This window comes from Globicephala melas, chromosome 5 (genome assembly GCF_963455315.2).
Source record: "Globicephala melas chromosome 5, mGloMel1.2, whole genome shotgun sequence".
NCBI lineage: Eukaryota > Metazoa > Chordata > Mammalia > Artiodactyla > Delphinidae > Globicephala > Globicephala melas.
Genome location: NC_083318.1, coordinates 101899278 through 101908278, shown reverse-complemented (window position 1 = coordinate 101908278; position 9001 = coordinate 101899278). Strand labels below are relative to the sequence as shown.

General features: G+C 42.9%; 1 protein-coding gene across 3 annotated transcripts in view; it reads left to right on the top strand.

Moving 5' to 3' along the window:
- Nucleotides 1-1300: 1300 nt before the first annotated feature.
- The window catches only part of WDFY3 (WD repeat and FYVE domain containing 3), a 262639-nt gene continuing 254938 nt past the window's right edge, over nt 1301-9001 (top strand). Inside the window, exon 1 of one of the 3 annotated variants that reach the window (XM_030847029.3) lies at nt 1301-1326. The gene's annotated coding sequence lies outside the window, so the exon portion shown is untranslated. The remainder of the gene's footprint in view (nt 1327-9001) is intronic. The other 2 variants (XM_060299607.2, XM_030847033.3) reach the window with 2 other exon arrangements.

Genomic DNA, 9001 nt, shown 5'->3' with positions numbered 1-9001 from the left:
ACAGTATGCCCCAAACTGTCCACTGGGTTGATTAGCAACAAACAACAGAGGGGCAAACTGATGATCACTAGCATCTCTAGCTTTACCAAAGCGTGCTAATTGGGTCTAAACACTTGTTTGTTAGGACTGCACAGGTATAAGTAATGCCCTTTACAGGAAAGGGGAAAAAAAAACCCCTAAAATCTTAAGGTGACCAGCTCAAGGTCACTGAGGGAAGGCAACCGAGACTGGGCTTTTCAATGCCTCGGTCCTTTATTGGGCCGGAGCCAAACACGACACCATCCAGGAGTTTCAAAGCTGCGTAGTAGAACAGCTAGCGTGGGCAGTCCTTTTGTACTCCAGCTTGTGTAAAATTAACCCAGCCTCCCGTTCTTCCATCGCTGCCTGACAGCATCCAGCAAATGGGTGTAGGGTTAAGGAGAGCAGAACCCAGCTGTCCTTTCTTAGCTGAGTCTTTGGACTAATTGGGACAGAGGAGGGTGAGAACCGCGGGAGAGGGGCTGGGATTGGGAGAGGGAAACGGGAGCAGCTGAGAGCAGGACGGGGGAAAGGAAGGAAGCTGGGGTGTGTACCTCTTGGAAGGGAAGGGAGAGAGGGACAAGAGTGAAAAGGGGGGCCAAACTCAGGCTAAGAGAATCGGAGCCCGCTGCCTGCAAGAGCGGGCGAAGCCAGCTAGTAAGAGAAGGGTAAAAGCGGGAAGCAGAGGGAAGGGAAGTAAGGAAAGAGGAAGGAAAGACAGAAGGGTTAAGAGGAAGAGCGTCTGCAATTTCTGCGGCCGGCTCAGTAGGAGGGGCAGGAAGGGAAAGAGGAGGATCCAGAGTCAGTCAGTCAGGCAGCCAGCGGGAGGTGGAGAAAGCCGGAGGAGGAGGAGGAGGAGGAGGAGGAGGAGGATTAAAGATGGCCACCAACAGCTGCGGGAAACGGCAACAGCCCCTCACTTTCCGGGATGGTCCCTGCGGGGCGGCCCGGCCTTGATGGAGAAGAGAAGCCCGAGAAGCGCCGAGGCTGAGGCGGCGGCGGCGGCGGGGACCCAGCGAGGAGGAGGACGCAGGGGAGCAGGGAGAGGGGCAGGAGAAGGGAGAGGCGGCGGCGTCGCTACCCTGGCCGCCTAGCGCCGCTGCACGCCTCGGCCGACCGGCTCCCGCACCCCACGGCCGCAGCATCGATCCCGGCCCGAAGTCTCGTCCCCCTCAGCGGGGCTCCCGGGCCCCACCGTGGACGCCGCGCCCGCCGCCCCCTCCCCGTCGCCAGCGCGCCTGCGGCGCGGAGCCCGGCCCGCCCCGGTCCCGCTCCGGGTCAGGCCAGCCTGCGCCCACCCGCCCTCCGGTGAGTAGTGCCCCCTGCCCGCCGCCTCCCACCCCCAGCCCTGCGCCCGGCGCGCCGCGGCCGCTTTGTTCGTAAGGGGCGAAGGCGCTGCCCACTCGCGGCCCTGCGCCTGCTGGCCTGGGGACAGGCCGCGGCCCAGCTGCCGTCCTCCCCCGGTACAGCGCTGCCCCAGAGCCACCGCCGCCGTCTCCAGGGCTGGCGGCCTGGCCTGTGTCCTCCACCGCGGCCTGGAGAGGGCGCCGTAGCGGACGGGTCGGGGTTGGGGTCAAGGGCTGCGGTCGGTGGGGAGCGATGCTGGGGTAGTTCGGGGGGTGGGGGAGGAGGGGGCTGGACGCTACCTTCTGTAAGCAGTGGGGGCGTAACTTGGCGATACAGGAACCGGGGTCCGGTCCGGGTCCCTCAGCCAGACCCCGCGGGGTCTCGGCTTCCGGAGCCCCCCGCCCCCGGGCGCCGTCGAGCGAGGCCTCCATCCCTCGGGCGCTGTCTCCGCTGACTGCGGGCCTCTCCTGGCTTATTCCCGAGCCCTGCTCTTCCCCCCACCCCCACGCCCTGTGCTGGAAACCTTCGTTTGTGGAAGCAACCAGAGATGCTCTCGCGGAGTGTGTTTGCCCTTTTTTTCTCTTGTACGGGGGATGTGGTGGCATCGCGAACATTCACGGTTACTGTGGGATTTAAACAGCAGATGTGACCTTTCCGACCAAAAGCCATTCGGCAGACCTGGCCAGTGTGTGATCCTCAGGTGCAGCGTTTCATTGATTTTTACCATTGAATTCCGAGATCTACGGTGTTAGGTTTTCCTTTCACTGAAATAATCAGATAAAACCGATTGAAAGGATGTTTACTATGTATGTGAACCCTTGCCTCGACTTCCAGTGCCTTAAAAATCGTTGTTTCCTGTGGGAAAATGGTGCTACTGCATGCGAAAAACTATTTTTTGTTCAGTGATGGGCATGAGTTGGTCAGTGCCAAGTGGTTATTGTAGTATGAAAACGAAACAATTAAAGAAAAACAAAACCTTTTGCTTTGAGATAGCAGCATATTTCCAGGTTGGAATTATTTGATAGCAGGTTTGGAACAGTTTCCACCATCAGACGGGGTAACAAATAAACAACATAAAACAACCAAAAATATGTTTGATTAAAAAAATAAATAAACTAGATGTGCTAGTAGTGCGTACGTCTAGGAAAATATAAATCTCGCTTGAAAAGAAAAATAAAACTTTAACATGGGACGCTAAGCATAGGAATCAGTTTTTTTTGATATTTAAAAATACATACTGCATTAGACTGACTTGGGAACCCTTCCTATGATATTTGAGCATCAGTGGTGCATGTTACACTATGAACCATTCATTCTCTGGCTGGTAGAAATATAAGTTTCTACTACTAGTGTCTTTTTGTGAGTTGAAATTGATTCATGTAAAAAATGTTATGCTTCTAATTTAAAATTTCTGTAGAAAGGAGATATGAATTAGAAACATGATGTTCTGGTCTTACTTGGAAAAGAAAAGTTTTTTTAAAAAAGTAAATGACAGTGTGCTGTTTCAATATTAGTTGGATTCTCTACTTTGACAATTCTTAAAATCCACTGCTCAACTTTGTAATTTTATGAGTTTACATCAGGCATTTTTAATTTCATGCATGAGCTTCAGAGGGTCCTTGAATCCTTGGGAATCATATGAATGTAGCATATATTTGCATTTTCTTCTGGGGAAAGGGTCCATGGAGTCAACACATTCTCAAAAAGATCTGGCTATGTATGCAAAGAATTATGAACCACTGGATATATAATTAAAGAATAAATCTCCTATGTTAGGAAAATTAAAATTCTTAGGATTAGATTTGATAATTTATATCTTTCACTTCCAATTATACATAAGAAATGTTTGTTATTGACAGTTTAGCACATAGAAGTCATTTTTCATGCATTCTTATTGAAACCTCAGGAAAATGTTAATCCCATTTTACAGATGGGGAAATAGATATCGAGAGAAGCTTGTTCAAAGTCATAGCCACTGGCGGGCCAGCATTTGAACACAGACTGTCTAAAGTCAGAGCCAGCACTCCTAACAACAAGGCTGCACTTGGCTCTAAGTCAATGACAGCATTTGCTTGATGTTAAAATGAGTAATTGATGTTTCGTTGTAGTTGAAAAGTGGATCTGACATTGTCATAACACAAAATATCACGGGATTTTTGAGCCACTGACTCTGAGTAGGAAGAGACCTTAGTGACACTAACCTCTCTTAATAATACTAGTCTGGAATGACACTCAAAGTAGGGCCATTTCTACATTATTCTTGGCAGGATTATCCCGACACTGTTTTTTTACTTCCTGTGATTACAAGTTCACTTTTTTTTTTCTACCATTTTCTCTTTATGTGAGTTATCTATTTCCACTAAGTTCCAGTTCCCTCTTTGTATGTGTGATGCATTTGTCATCCATAAAAGAATTAAGAGATAAATGACTTCTACTCTATAATTTTTTTGTAGTCAGGTTTACTGGGTATAATTTACATGTGGTAAAAGTTTTGGCAGATGTATACAATTGGCTGATCACCACCACAATCAACATATGAAACATTTCTATCACTCCAAAAAGTTCTCTCATGCCCCTCTGTAGCGAATCTGTTCCCTCTACCTCCAGGCCTTGGCAACTGTTAATCAAATTAATGTCCCTGTTGTCTTTTATAATATCACATAAATGAAATCGTACAGTATGTAGTCTTTGGTGTCTTCTTTCATTTATCGTAATCCTTTTTTTTTTTTCCAACATCTTTATGGGAGTATAATTGCTCTACAATTGTGTGTTAGCTTCTGCTATATATAACAAAGTGAATCAGCCATACATATACACATATCCCCATATCCCGTCCCTCTTGCGTCTCCCTCTCACCCTCCCTCTCCCACCCCTCTAGGTGGTCACAAAGCACCGAGCTGATCTCCCTGTGCTATGTGGCTGCTTCCCACTAGCTATCTATTTTATATTTGGTAGTGTATATATGTCCATGCCACTCTCTCACTTCATCCCAGCTTACCCTTCCCCCTCCCCGTATCCTCAAGTCCACTCTCTTTATTCCTGTCTGGCCCCTAGTTTCTTCAGAACCATTTTTTCTTTTAGATTCCATATATATATCATAATACTTTTGATATTCATTAAGTTGTTGCATGTATCAGTAGTTTTTTAAATGGTGTGCTGATAAACATTGTAACAGCCTGCTCTCCAGAAAAGAAAAAACAATCCCTGATTGATAGCATCTGCTAATTATTGCAGTGTGTATACTCTCATCATGGCCCGTGTTAAGCTACCTAAATCAGCTTGCAGAACTCCTGAAAATTAACAGTGGGCTTTCATAAGCTGTACCAGTCAGCCCTAGCACGCCACTAAATTTGTTCCTTTGTATTGTTGAGTAGCATTCCATTATATTGAGGTACCACGATTTGTTCATCCGTTCATGAGTTGGACATTTGAGTTCTCCGTTTTGGACGATTATAAATAAAGCTGCTGTAAACAGTTATGTACAGGTCTGTGTGTACGACAAATGTTTTCAGTTTTCTTGAGTTGTACCTAGGAGTGGGGTTACTGGGTCCTATGAAAAGTGTATATTTATCAATATTGGTATTGAACTGCCAAACTGTTTTCCAAAATGACTACTGTTTTGCATTCTTATCTGAAGCAACGTAAGAAAATTTCAGTTGCTCTACACCCTTGTTGACACTTAGTATTGTCAGTTATTAAAACTTTAGCTGTTTGTTATATGTCTAGTGGTCTCCTTTAATGTTTTTGACTTATTAATTCTTACTTTCAATAGTATTTGAACCAGCATAGGAAGTTTATGACAGACATTGCTAAATAATTTTTGGCCTGGTCATTGGTCATGATCTCAATATGAAGGCAATAGCACTTAAAGGATGTTTCTTTGAGTTTCTTATTGTACAGTTGGCTTTCATTTATTAAAATTGCTTTTATAAAAGAAAGCATCATTAGAGAATTCTGATACTTAGCTGTTAACATTTTTTAATGTGGTTTTAGAAAAAACTAGGTAAAGTTTTGTTTCTTTAAGAAAAATTTAGAATTAAAAAATTCTCAAATGATAAAGCATTTCTTCGATTTTTATTGGACTTAAAGGGAAAACAATAGACTGAAATAATTCAGTCAAGTAGTCTTTGAAGTCATCCCAGATCTTGTAAGGAGCATTAATCCATGAATAATTGCAGCATTACTTTTCAATATTTAGAAAGCTGATTTTCATGTAATATTACAATGTGTGTTCCCCTCTGTTAAGGTGACTTTTGAGCAGAGGTTTAACGCATTTAAGGGAGTGAGAGAGTTTTAGATCTGGGAGAAAAGCAGGTGCTGAGGCCCTGAAGCAGGAGGGTGTTGAAGTGTTTAGAGAACAGTAGGGGGTTGGCTGGAGGGAGGTGAGAGCTGAGGTCAGGGTAGTGGAGGCCCACGGACCCTGTAGGCAGTGTAAGGACTTCTGATCTCAGTTTGAGCCTAGAGCGTGTCCTCTGCATGGACAGAGAAGTGTTCTGTTTCCTGCTTGAAGTTTCTGAAGTGTGCTACCCTCTCCTTCCTGGAAGCTGGTCCTTTTAGCAGAAGTAGTACTTGGTTGTCCCTCCCCTATGTGTTTCCTTAGCACCTTTTGTCATACCTTTACTTAATAGCTGCTTTATTTATTTGTCTCCTCCCCCTAGATGGAGGTCCTAGATTTTTCTTTTAAACCTCTGAATTCCTGTTTCATTGGATGAATGCTTGTGGAATTATGTTGCTGAAAATGGTGTTAATCATTAAAAACTGGGTATGAGATTCCCAAGAGTATTGCTCATGTGGACGTGGATTCTGTCTGTTTTGCTGACCGCTGTACATTTAGTGCTGGGGCAATGAGCTGTGCATAATAGGTGCTCAATAAATACTTGATGAATGACTGAGTGGACATCCATGTGCCAGCCTCTGCTCACTCTTTCCTCTGCTTCCCTTGGGCAAATCCCTTAACATGTTTACCATGGGCAAATCCCTTAACATGTTTCCCTATGGCCTTCCTTTAACTGCATGCTCAAGAAATGCCAAATACTTAGGAAATTCACTCATTCATTCATTCTAAACAAATGTAATAATAAAGAAATGTAGATAATTTCTCTCCAAGCTAAATAGGATTCATTGCACAATGTTTTTGTTCATTCACACTTGTTTTCCTTTCTTTAATGGGAATTTTTGAGGTTACTTTATTACTGGGCCCCTGAATCTTTAATAAACATGACACTGATTATTTAATAAACAAGACACAAGGTCTAGAATATCACTTCTATAAACAACTGAAGCAGAAGCGCTGCAGAGTGAGAAAAGTCTAGTATAGCAATAAAGCCGATATTTTGTAGTGTTTCATTTGGTTGAACAGGCAGTCATAGCTGCTGTATTATTCGACTGTATGGATGCAGAGTTTTGGGGTTTTGTGCTCACCACTGAGTTTGTAGAAATGTCAGGCTCCAGCACAGACACGCTCAACACTGGAACATCTAGTTTATCATCTTAAGCCTAGAATTGTTAACGGTAACTGCGAATCCCTCCGTCCTTACATCTCAGCCTTCCTCGTTCAGTCTTGATTCCCCAGTACCTGCATGTGTTTGAACCTGCAGGAGAAGGACATTGGGAGATGCTAAGTATTGCATCTGCAGAAGCTGTAAAGACTTGAGGAAGAATATTTAAAGTAATGTTTTTTAGTGATATGAGTCATTTTCCCTCCATTTTCTTTTTTGCGGTACGCGGGCCTCTCACTGCTGAGACCTCTCCCGTTGCGGAGCACAGGCTCCGGATGCTCAGGCTCAGCGGCCGTGGCTCACGGGCCCAGGCGCTCCGCGGCATGTGGGATCTTCCCGGACCGGGGCACGAACCCGCATCCCCTGCATCGGCAGGCGGACTCTCAACCACTGCGCCACCAGGGAAGCCCTTTGACATACCTTTGATAGGTATATCTTCAACACGTGATGAATCTGCCAGGCCCAGCTTCCTCTTCCTGTATAATGTTTCTTCCTAGTTGTGTCCCTCTGTTCTCCAGCCAGTATGGACTTCACGGAGGCCAATTAATTTAATATTAGCCTAAGAAAAGTAGGAATCTGGTACACAGTCATTATCTAATATTAGAAAGTCATACCAAAATTATTTTGTATTTTTTCTTTAGGGGGGACAACTAGTTTATCTGCACAGAATCTTTTAGGTTTATTGCCTTCCCCTAAGTAAAGCATCCACTAAAAAAAAGCATGTAAGTAAAATTTTGCTTATAAATTATATAACTTAGGAGGTGATTAATTATTGTAAATATATAGGACTCAACACTTTAAAAAGAATCCCACAAGTATCTTCTCAAAATATCCAGATTTCTTAGTACATTTTGAGTGTTTGAGTTTAGAAAAGCAGCTTACTTGTTTTAATTTCCCTAACATTTGTTCAAACTGCATTACCTTACTGATATATTTTTTAAATTTTGAAGAAATTATAAACTCACAGTAAGTTGCGAAAATAGTAGAGTCCCATGTACCCTTCACCTATCACTCTTGACCAGTGGTAATATCTTACATGACTATAGTACAATACTGATTTACATACTTTATTACTAAAAGCACAGTGATCTTGCTAGCCTTGAAAAATGTTGACAAATACAAGAATGTTGATATTTTTGTTCTCCCCAGAGAGTGAAGAGGTTAGATTCTATACTTTGTTTCCATGGGCCAGCAGACCAAGGGTCTGTTCCTTCCCTTAATTTTCTGTGAAAAGGGCAACAGGTAACTACGCAAATGGCTGTAAGTCTTAAGAAAATAAATGTTTACTGTCACTCCTAGGAATTCTAAGACTTCATTATCAAGTGAAAGAATGATAATATGTTTTTTTATGTTTCCTTATTCTCTTTGTCCTAGAAATCCCTCAGTAAATTCATAATCAGTTCTTCTTGATTAAAGCCTGGGTTTCTCTGACTCTAAAGCCCAAGTTCTTTTCCTGTGGCACACTGCTCATTAAAACACAGTGAGTTAGATGATAAATGCCACAGTTAAGTAAACAAGTATGAAATAAAAATAAACTCAGTTATTTTTAGAAATATCATTGTCGATTGATTGCCTAATAATTTTATTATATTCAACTTGCTCTGGGAGCCTACTTCTTATTTCCCAAAATGATAATACACTGTAAGTAGATTCTCAAATGATGCTATAATGTATATTAATAATTCTATACTCTTTTCCTAATTATTTATTAAATGTTTTATTGTGTGCTGTCCTGAGTACTCTGGTAGATACATGGATGTTTTAAGACATGGATAGTCCTGCTCTCAATAACTTTATAATATAATGGAGATAAGATGGATGCATAAATAATTGAACAGTATGTGATTAGTCTGTCTGAGGGGTACAGAAGTTCTATGGATACTTAGAGAGTAGAAAGATTACTTTTAGTTGAAATGCTTAGGGTAACCCTAAGATGAGGTTTGATCTGAATATCAGGTGGATTGGTAGAAATTCCTTGGTGAAAACTGTGAGATTTACTTATATCAGAATTACAGAAAATTATAAAATCAATCGATTTCACCATCAATGACTCAGATGAGGTCTCTTGGGAAAAAATTAGTCTGAATTTATTATTTAAGTAATGAAGAAAAGGAATAAGGATAAAGTAAAACATTTAG